The sequence below is a fragment of the Anabrus simplex genome, chromosome 1 (genome assembly GCF_040414725.1).
Source record: "Anabrus simplex isolate iqAnaSimp1 chromosome 1, ASM4041472v1, whole genome shotgun sequence".
Lineage (NCBI taxonomy): Eukaryota > Metazoa > Arthropoda > Insecta > Orthoptera > Tettigoniidae > Anabrus > Anabrus simplex.
Window position 1 is genome coordinate 1,244,054,122 of NC_090265.1, and position 19,567 is coordinate 1,244,073,688.

Here is a 19,567-nt window from a genome sequence, read left to right on the forward strand (position 1 = left end):
ACGTTCAGAAAAACGTACTGTTCAGCCATATACGATGAAACTGTTCGGAAGATAAGGCAAGGGATTATAGACGGTCCAATTTGGGTTTCCATTGATGGGACAACGGACAAAGAAGGCAGGCTAATTGGCAACGTAATAATTGGTTTGTTAAGCGAAGATTATTGTAAACGGATTCTCTTACACTGTGATGTTCTAGAAAAGTGCGATAACAAAACTATAGCAAAACTGTTCAATGACGCTATGGGTATCCTCTGGCCACAGGGCGTTAAGCATAATAAAGTGTTACCTCTTATTAGCGATGCCGCACCTTATATGATAAAAGCCGGAGAAGCATTATGTGTTGTATATCCTAAGATGACTCATTTAACATGTGTAGCACATGCCTCTCATCGTGTGAAGGAAGTGGTAAGAGGCAGTTACTCCAAAGTAGATTTATTGATTTCCTCAGTGAAAAACTTTTTTCTCAAAGCCCACAGAAGAGTTCATCTTTTGAAAGAAATGTACCCAGAGATTCCATTACCGTCTAAAGGTAATCGCCCACTGTAGGGAACCGCGCCGCGCCGCGCGGAACAAGCTTGTGGAACATTCCACGGGCCATTTTCCGAGACTTCGCCCATACAGCACACCTCACCGCGCCGCCTCTCTCCAGTTGGGGAAGTGCAGCTCACACGGAAATATGAGTTCCAGTTCCGAGGAGGACATATTATTTGCAGTTGCGATATTTGCAAATGAGGAAGAAGAAAAACACGAAAGAAAAGTTTGGTTCCACAACATTTATGAGAAAAGGGAAACGTACGGAGAGTTTCACCATTTATTTCCTGATCTACTAAAGGACCGAAGTAAATTTTCCCACTGCTTTCGTATGTACCAAGAAAAATTCTATGAACTATTGAACCTAGTTAAGCCGTGTGTTCCGAGTTCGACAGCTGCAGTCGCTTAAGTGCGGCCAGTATCTAGTGTTCGGGAGATAGTAGGTTCGAACCCCACTGTCGGCAGCCCTGAAAATGGTTTTCCGTGGTTTCCCATTTTCACACCAGGCAAATGCTGGGGCTGTACCTTAATTAAGGCCACGACCGCTTCCTTCCCACTTCTAGCCCTTTCCTGTCCCATCGTCGCCATAAGACCTATCTGTGTCGGTGCTACGTGAAGCAACTAGCAAATAAAAAAGCCGTGTGTAGAGCGAGAAAATAATATCACCTTTCGCCGAGAAAAGCGTACAGTGCACAATACCACTAACCGCGTGAAGGTACGAGCGTGCTGGCACTAGTCGAGGACTCACGAAGACTGCCGAAACGCCACGAAACCACATTCTTTCCGTTATTCCTTCCTTCTACCCTCGCCCATACAAGCGCGCCGAAAGGAAAAAGTTCCGTTCCAGAAACCTGGGGGCTTCTGGTGCGGAAATTCCACAAGCTTGTTCCGCGCGGCGCGGCGCGGCTCCCTGCAGTGGGCGTTAAGCCATTTCATTTCACAAGAAGCAGACCACGGAAATTTCTTCTCGGCTGCGCTGCGCGGCGCGGCGCGGTGTAGTGGGCGATTACCTTAAGCCGATTCTAACTAGGTGGGGTACGTGGCTGCAAGCGGTTGAATATTATGTTGAATATATCTACTGTATTAAGAACGTTCTGCACGCCATGGACTCTGAAGATGCAGCCTCACTTGAAGCCGCGAAAACAGTTGTCTGCGATACAAGTGTGAGAAATGACTTATGTTACATTCAGCATAATTGTTCATGCATCATAAAAACACTGAAAAGGCTCAAAAACTCGCTTCTCTCACTTTCTGAAAGTTGTGAAATTGAGAATAAAATTGTGGAACAACTAAATCGTGGTACAGGTAAAGTTGCAGATGTAGCAAACATGAAGATAGCCACTGTACTTTCAAAGAACCCTGGATATGAAGAAATGACAAAGGTTGCTGCAATGCTGTGTGGAGATTTAAGTGTAAAATTTACATTGGATTTAAACCCAGCAGATATTGTGAAGTTGAATTATGCCCCCATTACCTCTTCCGATGTTGAACGCAGTTTCAGCCAATATAAATCTGTCCTTAGAGATAATAGGAGAGGATTCACTTTCCAGCACTTAAAAGGACATTTTGTAATCCATTGTTTTGGTAACAGAGAATAAAAGATTGTGTGTTCTTCAAATATCTTAAAATGAGAAGTGCAATATTATGTTGCATGTAGATCTACTTTGTTTAGCTTCTTTGAAGTTTGATATTAAATAGAAATTAATGTTATATGTGTAATTTTAAGTCCATATATAATTCCATATTTCAATAAAAATAACTGAATATATATGTACATATTTTAATAATTATTAGTACATATAAATCCGTTCCTTGGTTATTAGCTTTACGTCCCACTAACTACTTTTTCAGTTTTCGGAGACGCCGAAGAACCGGAAGTTTGACCCGCAGGAGTTCTTTTACGTGCCAGTAAATCTACCGACACGAGGCTGATATATTGGAGCTAGGATCGAACCTGCCAAGTTGGGGTCAGAAGGCCAGCGCCTCTACCGTCTGAGCCACTCAGCCCGGCAATGCATTATTTTGCTTTTTATAGTCTTCGGGTGTTTACTATGAACCGTTTTTCTTGCCAAAATTGACCATGATCCACTTGAGGATGACATTACATCCATAGTCTTATATGTGAGCGCGGATTTGTTTCCTAGTATTACACTGCCTACTACAGAGAGTTAGTGACCTACAGTGACTCTATAATTATGTACAGTGTGGCCAAGTCCAGTCTAGCCGCCATATTTTAGCCAAGTACTCAATCAGCTGATAGACGAAGGAGAGTGATAGTACTATTGTTTCAATAAAGAATAGACTAGTTCAATGTTTTAAGATGTTATTTATTTTGCTTATACTGTGTGTATATAGACCTATCAGGATTTGGTATATTCATAGTCTGACTACCTGACATAAGACTTCATCATTTAGATTCATACGTGATTATTATTATTATCATAACAATTATTTAAGAGGTTAGAAGTTCTGTGTTGGTAGCTAGGCCTACAATATGATTTATATTACCGGTATAATACATGTGGCATAAAATAGTATAGTCATTCTCTTAAATACACGTTGATTACACGAAAGTTACAATACTGCTGCCAAAAAGTAATTTACAAAGAATGTCATATATAAATCCTTCACTAAATATTTACCCCATTGACCGTCATCTTTCGACGGGTTTCGGTTAATTATTCTTATTCTTATTAATCTGTTTACCCTCCAGGGTTGGTTTTTCCTTCGGACTCAGCGAGGGATCCCACCTCTTCCACTTCAAGGGCAGTATCCTGGAGCGTGGGGACTTTGGAACGAGGGATACAACCGGGCAGGAGGACCAATACCTTTGCAAGGCTGTCTCACCTACTATGCTGAAGAGGGTTCTTGCAGGGGGATGGGAAGACGGAAAGGGATAGATAAGGAAGAGGAAGGAAACGGCCGTGGCCTTAAGTTAAGTACCATCCCGGCCTTTGCCTGGAGGAGAATTGGGAAACCACGTAAAACCACTTCGAGAATGGCTGAGGAGGGAATAGGATCCCCTTCTACTCAGCTGATTTCCCCAGGCTGGGTGGACCACGTTCTATCCCTCATACCGCTTTTCAAATTTCATGGCAGAGCCGGGAATTGAACCCGGGCCTCGAGGGGTGGCAGCTAATCAAACTGACCACTACACCGCAGAGGCAGAATTTATTATTAACTTTTAAAATGTTAATATTAATCAAATTCGATTTCCTGTTTTCCCGCACCTATCTTGTACCCAAAGTCACATTTTCGTAAAAAGAAAAACAGTGCGAGATAACGCGGCTTAATATGGCATTCTATTTCAACCCACCCACAAGAGAAGACAAGAGAGAGCTTCATGAAAAATATGTATGGACGTTGCCAGCTGAAAAAATAAAATAAAAATAGAATGCCCCTAACACTCGAACATCAACGGCTTAGAAAGGCTGACAGGATGATATGTTGGACCACGGCCAACTAGAAGTTCCGGCCTGCTACACATGACAGTTCCATACTGATGACGTCAGCCGTTTAGTGCATTGGTATGGAGGTATGTCTTGTTTTCGTGGTGGTTTGGTATCACGTTGTTGTGTCCGGCTCCATGGCTATATAGTTAGCGTGCTGGCCTTTGGTCACAGGAGTCCCGGGTTCGATTGCCGACAGGGTCTGGATTTTTAACCATAATTGGTTAATTTCCTTCGCACGGAGATTGGGTGTATGTGTCGTCTTCACCATAATTTCATCCTCATCACGACGCGCAGGTCGCCTATGGGAGTCAACACCATAATTTCATCCTCATCACGACGCGCAGGTCGCCTATGGGAGTCAAATCAAAATACTTGCACCTGGCGAGCCGAAGTCCTCGGACACATCCCGGCACTGAAAGCCATTCGCCATTTCATTAGCACGTTGTTGTTATTTCAACGTTATTAGTGTTTCCAAATGATAGATAACTGTATGAACAAACATCAGTGAACGATGTATTTTCAGCAGTAGTTTGTGTTAAATACCTGGTGCTAGGAAGTATTGGTAGGTTAGGTGAACCCACTGATCTATTATGAATTGTCGAAAGTATTCTAAAGTTTATTATTTAATTATGATTGTTATTATAATGTGTTAGTGCAGTGTTTGCTCCTTTTTGCAAAATGGGACGAACGTGTAGTGTGCCTGGATGTACATCCAACTACTGTTCAAATAAGGAGGTCGCTTTCTCAACATTTGCGTTTCCTAGCGATAAGGAGAAGGGAGCTAAATGGATTCATGCTATACACCGAGCTAATTATAATCCCAGTAAATATGCCTGTGTCTGTATTAAACATTTTTCCAGTCTAGCTCGAGCGGTCGAGGAGAGAGGTTGCGTAGTGAAGTGCGTGCTGTAAACATGGTCGGCATTGAACAGTACCGGGCCGCTATTGGGAAATGGCAGGCAAGGCAGAAGAAGGAGACCAGGAATGGATTGGTGATAAGTACGGACGGATTAAAAATGAGTGAAGCGGTGCTGGTAGTGACAGTGATAGCGGTGCTACTGGTTATTGGGGGGGTGGAAGTAAACCCAGGCCCAAATACCAGTGGAAGATATAGTACGGAGGATTTGGCCGCACTCAGGGTGGTTGTAAGTGAAGTTATGCAGGAAAAGTGTCAATGGGATAAGGTGCAGGAAATAAAGGACATGATGGAGGAGCAGAGAAAGGAGATAGGGAACATGAAGAAATGGCTTGAAACGAAGACAGAGGAATCGAGCAGGAGAGTGGACAATAAAGAGAAAGAAATCGAGTTATTGAGAGGGGAAGTGAAACGTCTGAAAGAGGAGGTGATGAAGATGAAGAAAGAAGCGGAGGGGTACAGGCAGGAGAGATTGGAGAAAGCCATATTTATATATGGAGTTGAGGAAGGGGCGAGGGAGAGCAAGATTGAACTGATATCTAAGGTGGTGGAAGTTATACGTGATTCAATGAAGATAAACTTTAGTCAGATAGACATAGACGATGTAGAGAGAATTGGTAAGACTAAAGGTCGGAGGCCAATTAGGGTAAAATTTTTATCTACCCTAATGGCAGAAATTGTGGTAGGTAACAGTAAGAATTTACAGGGACAGAAAATAAGGGTGAAAAGAGACATGGGAAGAGAAGGAAGTGAAAATATGAAGATCTTGAATAGGCACCTATGGAGAGCGAGGAACCAGGGGCTAAAGGCCCGAATAAGAGGTCTGAGGTTGGAGGTGACAAACGGGCGATGGGTTAGAGTACATTCAGTGACGAAGCTAAAGGAGATGGACGAAAACGAGAGGGTTGAGGGTGGTGAGAGGACAAGGCAAGATGGGAAGAAGAGAGAAGAAAAGAAGAGGAGGAGGGACGTGGCAGGAGAGGAGAGCATCTCAGAAGAGAATGGGCAGTGCAGCCAGGAGACAGAAGATCAAGATAGTGAAGTGGGCGGTGAGAGTGAGCAGCAAGAAACTGGGAGAGTAGAGTGTAGTGTTGCAGTGAGCAAGAAAGGGCAAGGGAAGGTGGATTCAGAAGTCCAAAATAGTGAGGGGGTGAGCAGCAAGAAGCGGTGAGAGCAGGATGCAGTGGTGTAGTGAACAAGAAAGGTCAAGAGGAGACAGATCGACAGGAAGGTAAAAAAATATGAGTAAAGTCAGAAGTAAGAGCTTAAAAGACATATGGGGAAAAGTACGTAAAGGGATGGAGGATACAGAGGACGAGAGGTCGATAACTACTAGAAGTAAGAATAGAGGGGGAGACCTAGAAGGGAGGGAGGGAAAGTTATAACTATATTGGAAAATAGGATGTGTGAATATTGAGGGACTAAGGAACAAATTAGGAAACAAGAAAGTTCGGGAAGTAATTGAAAGTTTTGATGTTGTGGCACTCTTGGAGACGTGGTTGGAAACAGGGAGGGAGATTTCATGGAAGGGGTTTGAGATAAAATATAAATATAGAAGAAAAGAGAGAAATAAGGGACGAGCACCAGGAGGGATGATAGTTCTAATTAGGGAAGAAATTAGTAAAAGAGTAGAGGATATAGAGACCGATATGATGGAAACCATATGGCTGAGATTGAATTTGGGAGGGGGTGAGGGAAGGAGGAAGAAAATAAATCTAGCTTTTGTTTACTGCCACCCTAGTAATTCAGCATATGCAAATAAATATTTTTTGAAGAGTTATTGGTGGATATTGGTAGGATAAGGGGAATGTATCCAGGTGAGGAGGATATGTTGTTATTGGGGGATTGGAACGCGAGAATAGGGGAACAGAGCTCAGTTTATAGTAGGGAGGATGGAATGTGTTTGTTGGAAAGTAGAAGGAGTGAGGGCAAAATTACAAATAGTTATGGAGAGAAGCTCCTAGAGATGTGTGCTGTGGGAAATTTGTATATTCTGAATGGGTGGATAGAGGGTGACAGGACGGGGAAATTGACATATGTTACTGAGAAGGGTGGTAGTGTGATAGATATGGTCTTAAGTTCGGAAGGGATGATTGAGGAAGTTGTAAGAATGGAAATAAGAGACTGGATTGAATCACGCCATTTCCCGGTGAGGGTTATGCTGAAAAGGGAGGAAGAGAAGTGTACAATGAAGGAAGATGAGACAAATGATAAACGAGGGAGTAGTTATAATAAGTATAAATGGACAGAGAAGGTGGGCCGGGATTGGAATAGGGTAGTAAAAGAGGAGTTACATCTTCTGAAATATGGGTGGGAAGGGGCGTTAGAAGAGAATAATATTGATAAAGCCTTGGAATTGTTGCTACATCCAATAAAGATGATAGCGCAGAAGGCGAAAGCTAGAAAGGGAAATAAGAAAGAGGGAGAAGAATGGTTTAATAGGGAGTGTGAAGGAATGCGGAGGAAGGTGATGGACGCGTTAGGAGAATATAGAAGGAAAGGTGGGAGCCAAGAAAGGGAGTTTTTCTGTAGATTGAGGAAGGAGTATAAAAAGAAAATTTGTGAGACAAAAAAAGACGTGGTTAGAGGAACAAATGGAAGCCATAAAAAATGACTGCAAGACAAATAATTTTGAGAGAGTTTGGGATAAGATTAATAAAATTATTAAGGGTGGAAGGAATATAGAGAGAACGAGTATTGAGGAAGTGCAATGGGTCAGGCACTTTGATGAATTACTAGGGAAAAAGGGGGATGAAAGATGGAGAGGTTCGGGAGAAGAAGTAATTTGGAGGAATAGGAGAGTGGCAATTTATGACCTGGATAAAGAAATCACAAGAGAGGAAATCCTGAGAGTGATAAGCAGAGCCAGAGCGAAGTCGGCCGGGGGGTGTAATGGTATAAATAACAAGTTTTGGAAGGAAATTAGTAAAAATGAGATAATGATAGAGGGCATGGTTAAACTATTCAATAGGATATTTGAGGGAGGTAATTACCCTAAGGAATGGGAAACAGGAATTATATGCCCTATATACAAGGGGAAGGGTAGTAGGAATAATGTGAACAGTTATAGAGGTATATCTCTGTTGGATTCTTTGAGTAAAATATATACTGGTGTGTTAGCGAACAGAATAAGCGGGTGGGCGGAAGAAAATGAAATTTTGACAGATTACCAAGGGGGATTTAGGAAAAAGAAAAGAACAGTGGATAATATAATGATAGTAAAGACTATTTTAGAAAAGTATAAGAATATGGCTAGAAGTACGGTTTATGTAGCAGCAATAGATTTTGAGAAAGCTTTTGACAAGGTGAATAGAGAGGCCCTATTAGAGAAATTAGGCAGGCTAGGGATTTCGGAGAAGAAGTTGAGGGCATTGGAAGGAATATATAGGGTTGTCAGGTTTTGTGTAAAATTGGGAGAAGGGAGACTGAGTGGACCATTAGAGTCCAAGGTGGGTTTAAAACAAGGATGCAAGTTATCGCCAATACTGTTTATTTTATTTATCAACGATATTTTAGAGGGGTTTGGGGCAGAAAATTGGGCTGTACCAGTAATTAATGGTTTTGAAGTACCAGGACTGATATTTGCGGATGATGTGTTATTGATGACGCTAACCTCAGGGGCGAAGAATAGGGCCTTAAAGTCAGTGACGCTATTTGCGAGGAAATGGGGATTGAGAATTAATGGAAATAAGTCTAAAATATTAGTAGTACAGGTGGACAAAAGAAGAAAGATAGAAGGTAATTGGGTAATTCAGGGAGAAAGATTGGAACAGGTAAGGAAGTTGGAATATCTAGGGGTTATTTTTAAAGATAAAGGAACTTGGAGTGACCAGATCAAAAGGGTGAAATATAGAGGATTGGCAGCCTTAGCCTCAGTCAGAAATTTGCTAGTCAAATACCCGGGGATCAGTTATAAAACACTGAGACTTGTGTTCAAGTCGGTAATCGTTGGGAGGGTATTATACGGCTCAGAAGTTTGGGGGCTGGATGAGAAAAGAGAGGAACTAAGAAGGATTGTTAGTAGTTTTGCTAAGTTAGTAATGGGCTTACCGAGGTGTACAGCAAATGTAGGGGCGGAAGTAATGTGTGGGGAGGATTTGGAATCAGAGGGTGTGAAAAGAATAGTTAGATACTGGATGAATTTAAAAAGACAGGAAGGGGGAGGGTATTACAGGCAGCGTATGCACAGCAATTTAAGAGCATGTATAAGGGTGGATGGTTAGAAAAAATAAAGGGATATTTGGAGAGGATAGGATTAGGACACCTGTGGGGGGAGGTTTGGTCGAAGACAGAAGTGAGAGGGATGATTATACTGGAAAGGAGAATTAGAGATATCCATAGGCAGAAATTATTGGGGGAAAGCAGACTAAGAAATTCGCTGACGGTTTTGACGAAAATAGAGGAGATAGCAGGGTTGGATATTAGATACGTCGATAGGTCAAAACGGTATGGGATGATGTGGTGGCTTTTAGGTTTGCAAAGGAATACAGGGTGGATACAGGGGAGGGATAAGACAAGATGTGTACTTTGCGGAGATGTGAATGATGATTTTCACTTGCTAAGAGACTGTGAGGTAACGAGGGGGTTAAGACATGGATTATTGAGTGCCGAGCATCGGGAAATATTGGGGAGAGGGGATGAGAACGCAATCCTGAGATGGATTATTAAACAATGGGAAAAAGGGGGTGAATTGAACAGGTATTTATGTGCGACAAAAAAGGCATGCGAGAGTAAAATGAAGGAGAGTGAGTTAGAGGGTAGGCAGGGGAATAGGGGGGTGGAATAGTTATGTATATAAGGGAAGGGGATAATATGATAAAATTCTAATGGATTAGGGAATATAGGGATAGAGTACTTAGTTATGTGGAGTTGGGTAATGATACAGGATTGCATGGTCTGTTTGTTTCAAAGTTAGCTGGAATGCAAGTGCTGAAATGCTGAGTGTTGTTGTTTGATTTATTGATTAGGTGTAGGTCAGGAACAATAATGTGACGCAAGTACAGAGCACAATAAGGACACTGGATGAATATGTTTGAACATTGAGTGAGGGACTGCTACAGCTAATGACTGCTAGATATTATTCTTATTATTATTATCCTTATTATTATTATTATTATTATTATTATTCTTTATTATTTATTTTACTCTGCATGTGAACATGTATAGGGGCGAAGTCGCCTGTTATGTTCAATAAATGTATGTATTATTAAACATTTTTCCGAAAATCACATAATTCGAGTTGACACTGCAGAAAGACCAGACGGTTCCGTTTTAACTGTGCATAGGGTAAAGCCATGCGTTTGCTGGCAGGACCTAGTGTTTACAGTGCACTACGTCTTCTGGTATAGGCTAGAGCAATTTTGTAACCTTCATTGATCTGTCTTTGTCTTATCCTTGGCTTTGACAATATGAAAGTGACTGAGGTATGAGCGATGCTAGTAATGCCTTTCCTTATGCAGCCAGTCCCTGCTATGAATGGTATGAAAATGTTGCTCATAGGGTCAGTTGGTGCATGCATTTCAGTGGACTTGGCAGACTGATATGTAATCGCAACTCCTGGCTCGGTGAGGAAAGCAACGGGAAACTACCTCACTCCTCATTTCCCTAGTACACCCCTTCAGTGATGCCTAGGCCTATGGCAGCTGATGGTGGATCTGTTGAGGATCCAACCAGCCTTAGTGCTTTGGACTGAACATACATACAGGGTAAAGCCAAAATTAACTGACGATGTTGTAACAATTATATTTCCTGGGCAGCCGTCGTATATGTCTCAACCAACACCTGCCAAACGAAAATTGCTAGAAGAAAGGAGAGAGGATATTTTGCAGAATGACGAACTAACATTCAAGACTATGTGCTGAAGTAAGTGTAATATAATGGCATTTTAGAGACAGCAACACCGGGAGAGTTGCCCGTGCGGTTAGGGGCGCGCAGCTGTGAGCTTGCATCCGGGAGATAGTGGGTTCGAACCCCACTGTCGGCAGCCTTGAAGATGGTTTTCCGTGGTTTCCCATTTTCACACCAGGCTGTACTTTAATTAAGGCCATGGCCGCTTCCTTCCCACTCCTTGCCCTTTCCTATCCCATCGTCGCCATAAGACATGTCTGTGTCGGTGTGACGTAAAGCAACTAGCAAAAGAGACAGCAACAGTTTGCCTAATGACCATTATATTATTTTTCAAATTGTTGTGGAGAGCTACACGTTAACTGAGACCTTCAAGATGCATTTTTAAACAGTAGAAATCGTACGGATGTTTCTTTGAGTGTTTTGATAATGAAAGATGAAGAGCCTGGTAATTTCTGTGATAAGTGTGGGTGTGTGCAGTAGAGTTAATGCAAATATTTTTCTGTTATTCATAAATAATTAATATCACTATGTGCTCAAATAAGTGTAATGTAATTACATTTTAGAGACAGCAACAGTTTGCCCAGTGACCGTCATACTACTTTTCAAATTGTGGATAACTACACGTCCGCCTCTGTGGTGTAGTGGTTAGTGTGATTAGCTGTCACCCCCGGAGCCCCGAGTTCGATTCCTGGTTCTGCCAAGAAATTTGAAAAGTAGTACGAGGGCTGGAATGGGATCCACTCAGCCTCGTGAGGTCAACTGAGTAGAGGTGGGTTCGATTCCCACCTCAGTCATCCTGGAAGTGGTTGTCCGTGGTTTCTCACTTCTCCTCCAGGCAAATGCCGGGATGGTACCTAACTTAAGGCAACGGCCGCTTCCTTCCCTCTTCCTTGTCTATCCCTTTCTTCAACCCCCCGCAAGGCCCCTATTCAGCATAGGAGGTGAGGCCGCCTGGGCGAGGTACTCGTTATCCTTCCCAGTTGTATCCCCCGACCCAGAGTCTGAAGCTTCAGGACACTGCCCTTGAGGCGGTAGAAGTGGGATCCCTCGCTGAGTCCGAGGGAAAAACCGACCCTGGAGGGTAAACAGATAAAGTAGAAGAAGAAGAAGGAGGAGGAAAACTACACATTGACTCAGACCTTCATATCTGATTTAAGATGCATTTTTAAACAGTGGAAGTCGAAGGGATATTTATTTCCATGTTTTGATAATGAAAGTTGAAAAATCTGTAACTAGTGTGGGTATGTGCTGCTGAGTTAATGAGTGTTGTGACCAAGAACTGCCATATTTTGGGAAATACTTTTTTAACAGTTATTCACAAATAATTAACAAAATCATGTGCTCAAACACGCATAAAAATGACATTGTTTTGACAGAAAATAATTCGAGCAGTCACCATCAGTGTACAGTCCAGGTGAGTATCCTTCAGTCGAACATTTGACGATATGTAATATACTACCCTGAGTGTATATATTTGTATATTCGTATGTATTCTTTTGATAGTGTTTCTTCGATGTTATGTATTTATAGGCTTCTTATTGCATATCCTTTGTCACATTGTGAGGAAAAAGTATCATATCACAACATAGGAATTACACGCGACTACGGAGACGGAGCACTATACGCGTGACGTCACAACTGTTGGTAGCAGGCCTCTATATATCAAGATGGTTGGTCGGACATACAGTATTCAGTAAACCAGACGTGACTTCAACTGGGGTTTACGCAACTTCGTAATGTACAACAGTTTGGACAGAATGCGAGGACCTACCACATGCGCGGCTCAGATTATTATTATTATTATTATTATTATTATTATTATTATTATTATTATTATTATTATTATTATTATTATTATTATTATTTTTGCCTGCTGCCATTTCTTGATGGATACCGGTACAGTACTTTTGTATCCATCCCTTGGCACAGGCCAGAGTAAAGTGTAGCTTTTACCGAAGTCCCAGTCTCATCCATGGCTGTGACAATATGGAAGCTGCTGGGGTATGGGTGGTGCTGAGTATTGACATTCAGAGCACGATTAGTGCATCTGAGTGTTATGAAAGGTGTTGCTCATAGGGTCAGTCGTGCTGCAATAGCACTTTCTGACCCAGTGAGGAAAGCAATGGCAAACTACCTCGCTCCTCGTCTTGCCTAGTACGCCTCATTTTGGTGCTGCCATTGGTTTTTGCTGTTTCCTTATAACCGCATAACCTTTGGTGGTGCTATTTGAGGATCCAACCAGCCTCTGGGCTGATGACCTAACAGACAGACAGACAGACAGACATTATTATTATTATTATTTGGAGGGTTTCGGTTATTGAGAGTAAAGTATTTGGTTGTCAACTTCTGCGACACTATTGGTCTCTAACAAGTTTACAGAAGCGCTCCCTCTCCTTCCAAGACGGCATACTTTCCTTTCTGTACCCTCATGGCATATTTCGTTTTTCTGCCCCTATGACGGCGCCAACAAAACAATAACAATTTAAAATTTTCCTGGGATCCACCGCAGATGCGCGTCGACCTCCTCCGCGTAAGAGTTCTAGTTAGCTTTGTTGAAGTTTGATCTGGGTTTTGTTTGGACTTCATTAAGAGTATCCGCATACCAATATTTACTACCACTGGACAATGCTGACTGTGTGGGAAGCATGGTAAGAACTTTTTTCGAGTAGGGTGCCAGAACATGCTCTGCAGCTGTTGGTAATATACAAATATCTATACAATAAATGAATATAATACTCTCACTGATATTTATACGCGTATCCATAATCAATTCAATGTACCAATACTCAATAACATAGTTAAGCCTATCTGGAAAAGAAGGTGCATTTCCAGTTGAATGTGATGTGTTTGATACTCCTGACAATGTTATCTGGGAGAATGCGGATTCGCATTTCTCTGCTCTAAACTGCACAAATGAATCATTCATAGGAAGTGGATCAATGGTAGGGTGTTGGCTTCTGGGTACCAAGATTGCAGGTTCAAACCCGGCAGGTGTAGTAGTATTTTTAAAGGGCGGAAAAAAGTCCTTACGACACTCCATGTCGTACGATGCCAGCTTCTAAAATATCTCTGTTGACACATTTCGTGTTTCTTCTTCTTCATCTATTTACCCTCCAGGGTCGGTTTTTTCCTCGGACTCAGCGAGGGATCTCACCTCTACCACCTCAAGGGCAATGTCCTGGAGCTTCAGACTCTGGGTCGGGGGATACATCTGGGGAGAATGACCAGTAACTCGCGCAGGCGGCCTCACCTGCTATGCTGAACAGGGGCCTTGGTGGGGGATGGAAAGGTTGGAAGGGATAGACAAGTAAGAGGGAAGGAAGCGGCCGTGGCCTTAAGTTAGGTACCATCCCGGCATTTGCCTGGAGGAGAAGTGGGAAACCACGGAAAACCACTTTCAGGATGTCTGAGGTGGGAATCGAACCCACCTCTACTCAGTTGTCCTCCCGAGGTTGAGTGGACCCCGTTCCAGCCGTCGTACCACTTTTCAAATTTCGTGGCAAAGCCGGGAATCGAACCCGTGCTTCAGGGGGTAGCAGCTAATCACGCTACCCATGGTTATTTAATTTTTTAAATGCCTGTTTTTGTCTCTTCCTATATCCCTAGAAGTTTGAATATTGCATTTTGATATACGTTGTACTATTAGCCAGCACATCGTCACAGTTGGACCGCATTGTGTTAAGGTAGGTCAGATCTTGTGGTGTTCTTCAAAACTGGTCGCCTGTTTGAGATATAGGGGTAGCACTTGTCTATCATACAAGGTGCTTCTAAAATGTTCGATGAATGATACCATAACCACAAAGGAAACAGAAGTTACAAACAAAATACTTTTAGTTGCCTTCAAGGTGTCCATTAGCACAATACACGTTTGGCAGCGTGTATACTGCTGCTGGAAACTGTGAGAGAAGGCGTCTTTTGGAATCGATCGAAGCACTCGTAATCTTGAGGCATTTGGCTGAGCGGCGGTCGCTTGGTAGGTCTGTCAGGGCTGTCGCGCCATGGGGTATAGTTTTATTTTAGACTAGCAAATGTACCCGTGCTTCGCTACGGTATTCTACATTGTATACCGATATCGACGTAAAGACTGTGCGTGCAGTAAATGAGATTGTTTTAAAATTGCATGTCTCTTAGCCTTATCCGAGAAATAGCATTGGGAGGTCCCCATACGTTATTTCCAATGTAAAGTGAGGGTTGCGGAGTTGTGATGATAACGGCAGGCTCACTTGCCTACTGTCATTCACAATCGAGTTGGCAAGTTTACATGATAATTGCAGGCCCCATTGCCTACTGCGCGGTCACAATCGATTTTGGGAGTTTTAGTTACAATGGCAGACCCATTTCCTACTTTCAGACGGATTACAGTTGAGGAGTTTTTATTATAATAGCAGGCAACTTCCCTACCACCAGTCAAAATTGAGTTGTGCAGTTATCATAATAATGACAGGCCCTTTTTACTGATGCCAGCCAGCTTACTGCCAGTCACACAGAATTAGTGAGTTTCCATGAAAATAGCAGGCCACTATGCCTAATGCTAGTCAAATTTTAGATTGGAACATTTGTTTATAATGGCGGGCACCCTGGCCTAGAGCCAAACACAATAGGGTAGGGGACTTTCGAACAAAACTGCATGATCCCTTGCCTTCTGCAAGACAAATCGAGAAGTGAATTATTCATTAAAATGGTAGGCCCTCCTTACTAATGCCAGTTACACAGGAGTTGGAGAAGGACCCCATTCCTACTGCCAGCAGTCAAAGTCGGTGTAGGGAGTACTGATTACAATAGCAGACACACCCTTTCTCGATCGCTACAAATCGACATCGATGAATATATATAGATGGACATACGAAAGTATATGCATATTTACAATATTGCAGACCTTCATTTACAGATTAACTGCTGCTAAATGGTACATCATACAGACAAAGGATTGTACCGTAAGGCGCAGTATTTAGCGATCTAAATGCCTGATCCTATGATATTTTCTCGCATCTCATCTATTCATGGGTCAGATTGAGTCAGAAACGTTGAATAGGTTGAAATTTGTGTAAGGTGATCTTACATTGCATTACTTTTCGGATAATTATGTGACATAGCATTTGGCTCACATATGGGTACTGGGTGGGTCAATGTTCGTGTAGAGTTTGATCATATTATCTTTCCTGTAAGTGATTGAAAGTATGAATTATATAGGTAAAGAGTCCAAATTTACTTAGAATCGAGAAATAGAGACGAATCAAACGTATAAGCGATACAGATACGACAAAAAGTCATAAGACCAAGGTTGAAGTTCACTCCTAATTCAACGAAGATTGTGCCATCCGTTATGTGATAGGACTTCTCGTTTATCTCACGAAATACCTCGGAACGAAGGTCTGCACCATCATTAAAATTGCTTCCATATTTCGATATTCTTCGGGGATAAAAAATGAAAAAAATAAATATCTGTGAAGTTTTTCGTTCGTTACAGGCTGAAACGTATAATTTTGCCAAATTTCAATTTTCTTGCTTGTCTGGCAGATTATGCTGCAATCTGGATTTTGGGTGAGGGGGTAAAATTATGACTTTCAGGAAATTAAACCAAAAAATATGCAGACGATCATTATCACCCCTCAAACGGGTATCTGTACGAGAATTTCACCAAAATAGTCAATGTACAGGCACACACAGTCGTTACGATTTTATTTATATAGATAGATAAGGAATCTGCTCCACGAACAACACATTTTGGCTACGTCCGCTGGACTTAACCTGCAAAACCAACCGTTCATGATATCTCACTTATTAATCCTTCTGTCGAAAAATTCACATGAGAACAAAAGTTTTAGAAATGGATTTCCATTAAGGATTGTAGATTTCGATTAATTTCGGATGTGCATATTTTGAGGAAGTGCAAAATCATGGTTCCGGTTACGGATAAACCTCCAGTAAATTTAGGTATTCAGAAATAATATTGGTCCTAAAACCTACACAAGTACAGGTGGATTCTAAATATCAAGTTTGGTAGAAATATATTCAGTAGTTTTCAAGTTATAAAAACTCATACAATCAAACCGACAGACACCAAAGTTAAGAAATATGCAGATGATCATTATTACAACTGAAACGGATAACTGTAAGGAAATTCCTCCAAAATAGCCAATGAATAGACAGACGGTCGTTGCGATTATATTTATATAGATGACAGATAATCATGGGCACGCTTGAAAGTGCAAACCTTCATTTCGAGATTTACTGCTCCTAAACGGTACATCATACGAACAAACAGTTTGCACCCTCAGACGTCCCTTTTATCGCTCTACATGTTTGGTGTTAAACCATTTTCTCGTATCTCACATATTTATGGGTTCGATTGAGTTACGATATTTGAATGGGGTGAAATTTGGGTACATTTTCATAATTTTACATTATTTTTTTCATACTTATGTGGAAGCTAGAATCATGAAATTGGGTTCGCGTATAGCCATTGGTCGTGTCAAAGTGCGTGCCAAATTCGATGACTCTACCTTTCCTATAAGTGTGTCAAACTAAGTAATACAAGTGTAAAAAGCACAAAATTTACGAGCCATCGAAATATACAGCCAAATCTACCCTATAAGAGAGAGAGAGAGAGAGAGAGAGACGACAAAATATCACAGGATCAAAGTTGTAGATCACTCGAAATAGAACGGAGATCGTGCCATCCGTTTTGTGATAGGACTTACTGTTTAGCCGCGAAATACCTCGAAACGAAGGTCTGCACCGTCATTAAATTGCCTATATTTCGATATTATTCGGCATAAAAAGTGAAATATTTAAAGATCTTGTAAGTTTTCCGTAGGTTACCGGCTAAAACTTATAAATTTGCTTAATTTCAATTATTCAGCTCGTGTGGTAGATTGTGAGGCAATCTTGATTTTGGGCGAGGGAAGGGGTAAAATTTAGGACTTCCAGGAAACTATAGCTAAAAATATGCAGGTGGTCATTATTACCCCTTAAACGGAAAGCTGTACGAAAATTTCGCCAAAATAGTCAATGCACAGACACACGGTCGTTACGATATTTATCTATATAGATAAGGAATCTGTTCCACGTATAACACCTTTTGGGCTATGTCCGCTAGACTTAGCCTGAAAACCGACCTTTCATGTTATCTCCCTTATTAATGCTCCCGTTGAAAATGCACATGAGAAAAAGAAATTAGAATTGGATTTCCAAACAGTTTGATCGATTTCCAGTCAGGTTGGTCTTGTACTTTATATATTGTGGGAGAGTAAAAATCACCATTTCGGTCCCCTATAAAACCCCAGTCCATTCCGGGAACTTGAAATGGTATGAACCTTTTCATTTCAAGGGTCCCAGACAAGTTGAGTGTGGATGCTAAATCTTAAAACCTACCCTTGGAGGGGTGGATGCTAAATATAAAGTTTGGTTCAAATATCTCAGTAGTTTTCAAGTTGTAACAAATACGCTCTACGCGCACCCGCTCTTGCGTTAAGTCCGGTGGGACTTGTACCGAAAAACGGTCCGTTAATGATATCTCCGTTATTAATCCTGGTATCAAAATGATGCATATGAGAAGAAAAGGTTTAGAAATTAATTTCCATTAAGGCAGGTAGATTTCCATTAAGTTCAGTTGTGTATATTTTGAGGGAGTGCAAAATCACAGTTGCCGTTTCGTAAAAATCCCCACTCAGTTCAGGGATTTAGAAACGATATTTGCGCTAAAACCTACCCAAGGACAGGTGGATTCTAAATATGAAGTTTGGTGGAAATATATCCAGTAGTTTTCAAATTATAGAAGGACAGACAAACAAACAGACAAACAGACACCAAAGCTAAAAATTATGCAGATGGTCATTATTACACCTTAAACGGATAACTGTATGGAAATTTCGCCAAAATGATCAATGTACAGACACACGGTCGTTACTATTTTATTTATATAGATAGATTTCGATAAGATCTGGTAGTTTTTACGATCGCAAAACGCGGAACAGAAAATAAAATTTGAGGTTTTATACACAAAAACCATAGTCTTTGCACATTTCGGACCTCGTATTCGCTCTGTTCGTCTCACAAGCTGTGAGATTCTAGAGGACACTCAACTTGTCTGGGATCCTTGAAATGAAAAGAATACCATTTGTTTGTATCGGCTAATCAGTTAATTAAACCATTCCTGAACATAACAGTAATAGTTTGCCTACCTTACTTTGCACGGGGAGTAATATCCTTTCGTTATTACCCCGTTACAGTCAGTATAGAACCTAAAGTCTGTTCTCTCACAAAGGCACTGTCGGCCGAGACAGAAAGATGAGAAAATAGGAAGCAATTCATTATTTGTATGACAAGGTACAAAGCAAGAAAAAAAAAAAAAATCAATGTTGGCCGGGTATGTGAGGGATTACAGGGAAGCAAGATGGATTGTGTTCACAGTGAAATATGGCGAGGTAAGATTGGGGTGGACAGTGATGTTATATCCAGCGAGCAGCAAGTGGGATAGAGACTTTTATCACAATGTAGAAGCCATCTAAAGTAATAACTGACTGAGATTTTCCAATGAAATTCTTCTTCTGGCACAACTGTCAATAAAAGACTGAAATTATTAAAGGATAGGAACCATTCTTTAACATTTTTGAGTGTAACTTATATTGTCATTCAATTTTAGAGTGAGACACCCCAAATAGCCGTTCATTTTTTAATTCTATAGTGAAACAACAACATAATAATAATAATAATAATAATAATAATAATAGTTTTATATCCCACTGACTTCTATACTTTACGATTTTAGGAGATGCCAAACTACCGTAATTTTGTCCCGCAGGAGTTCTTTTACGTGCCA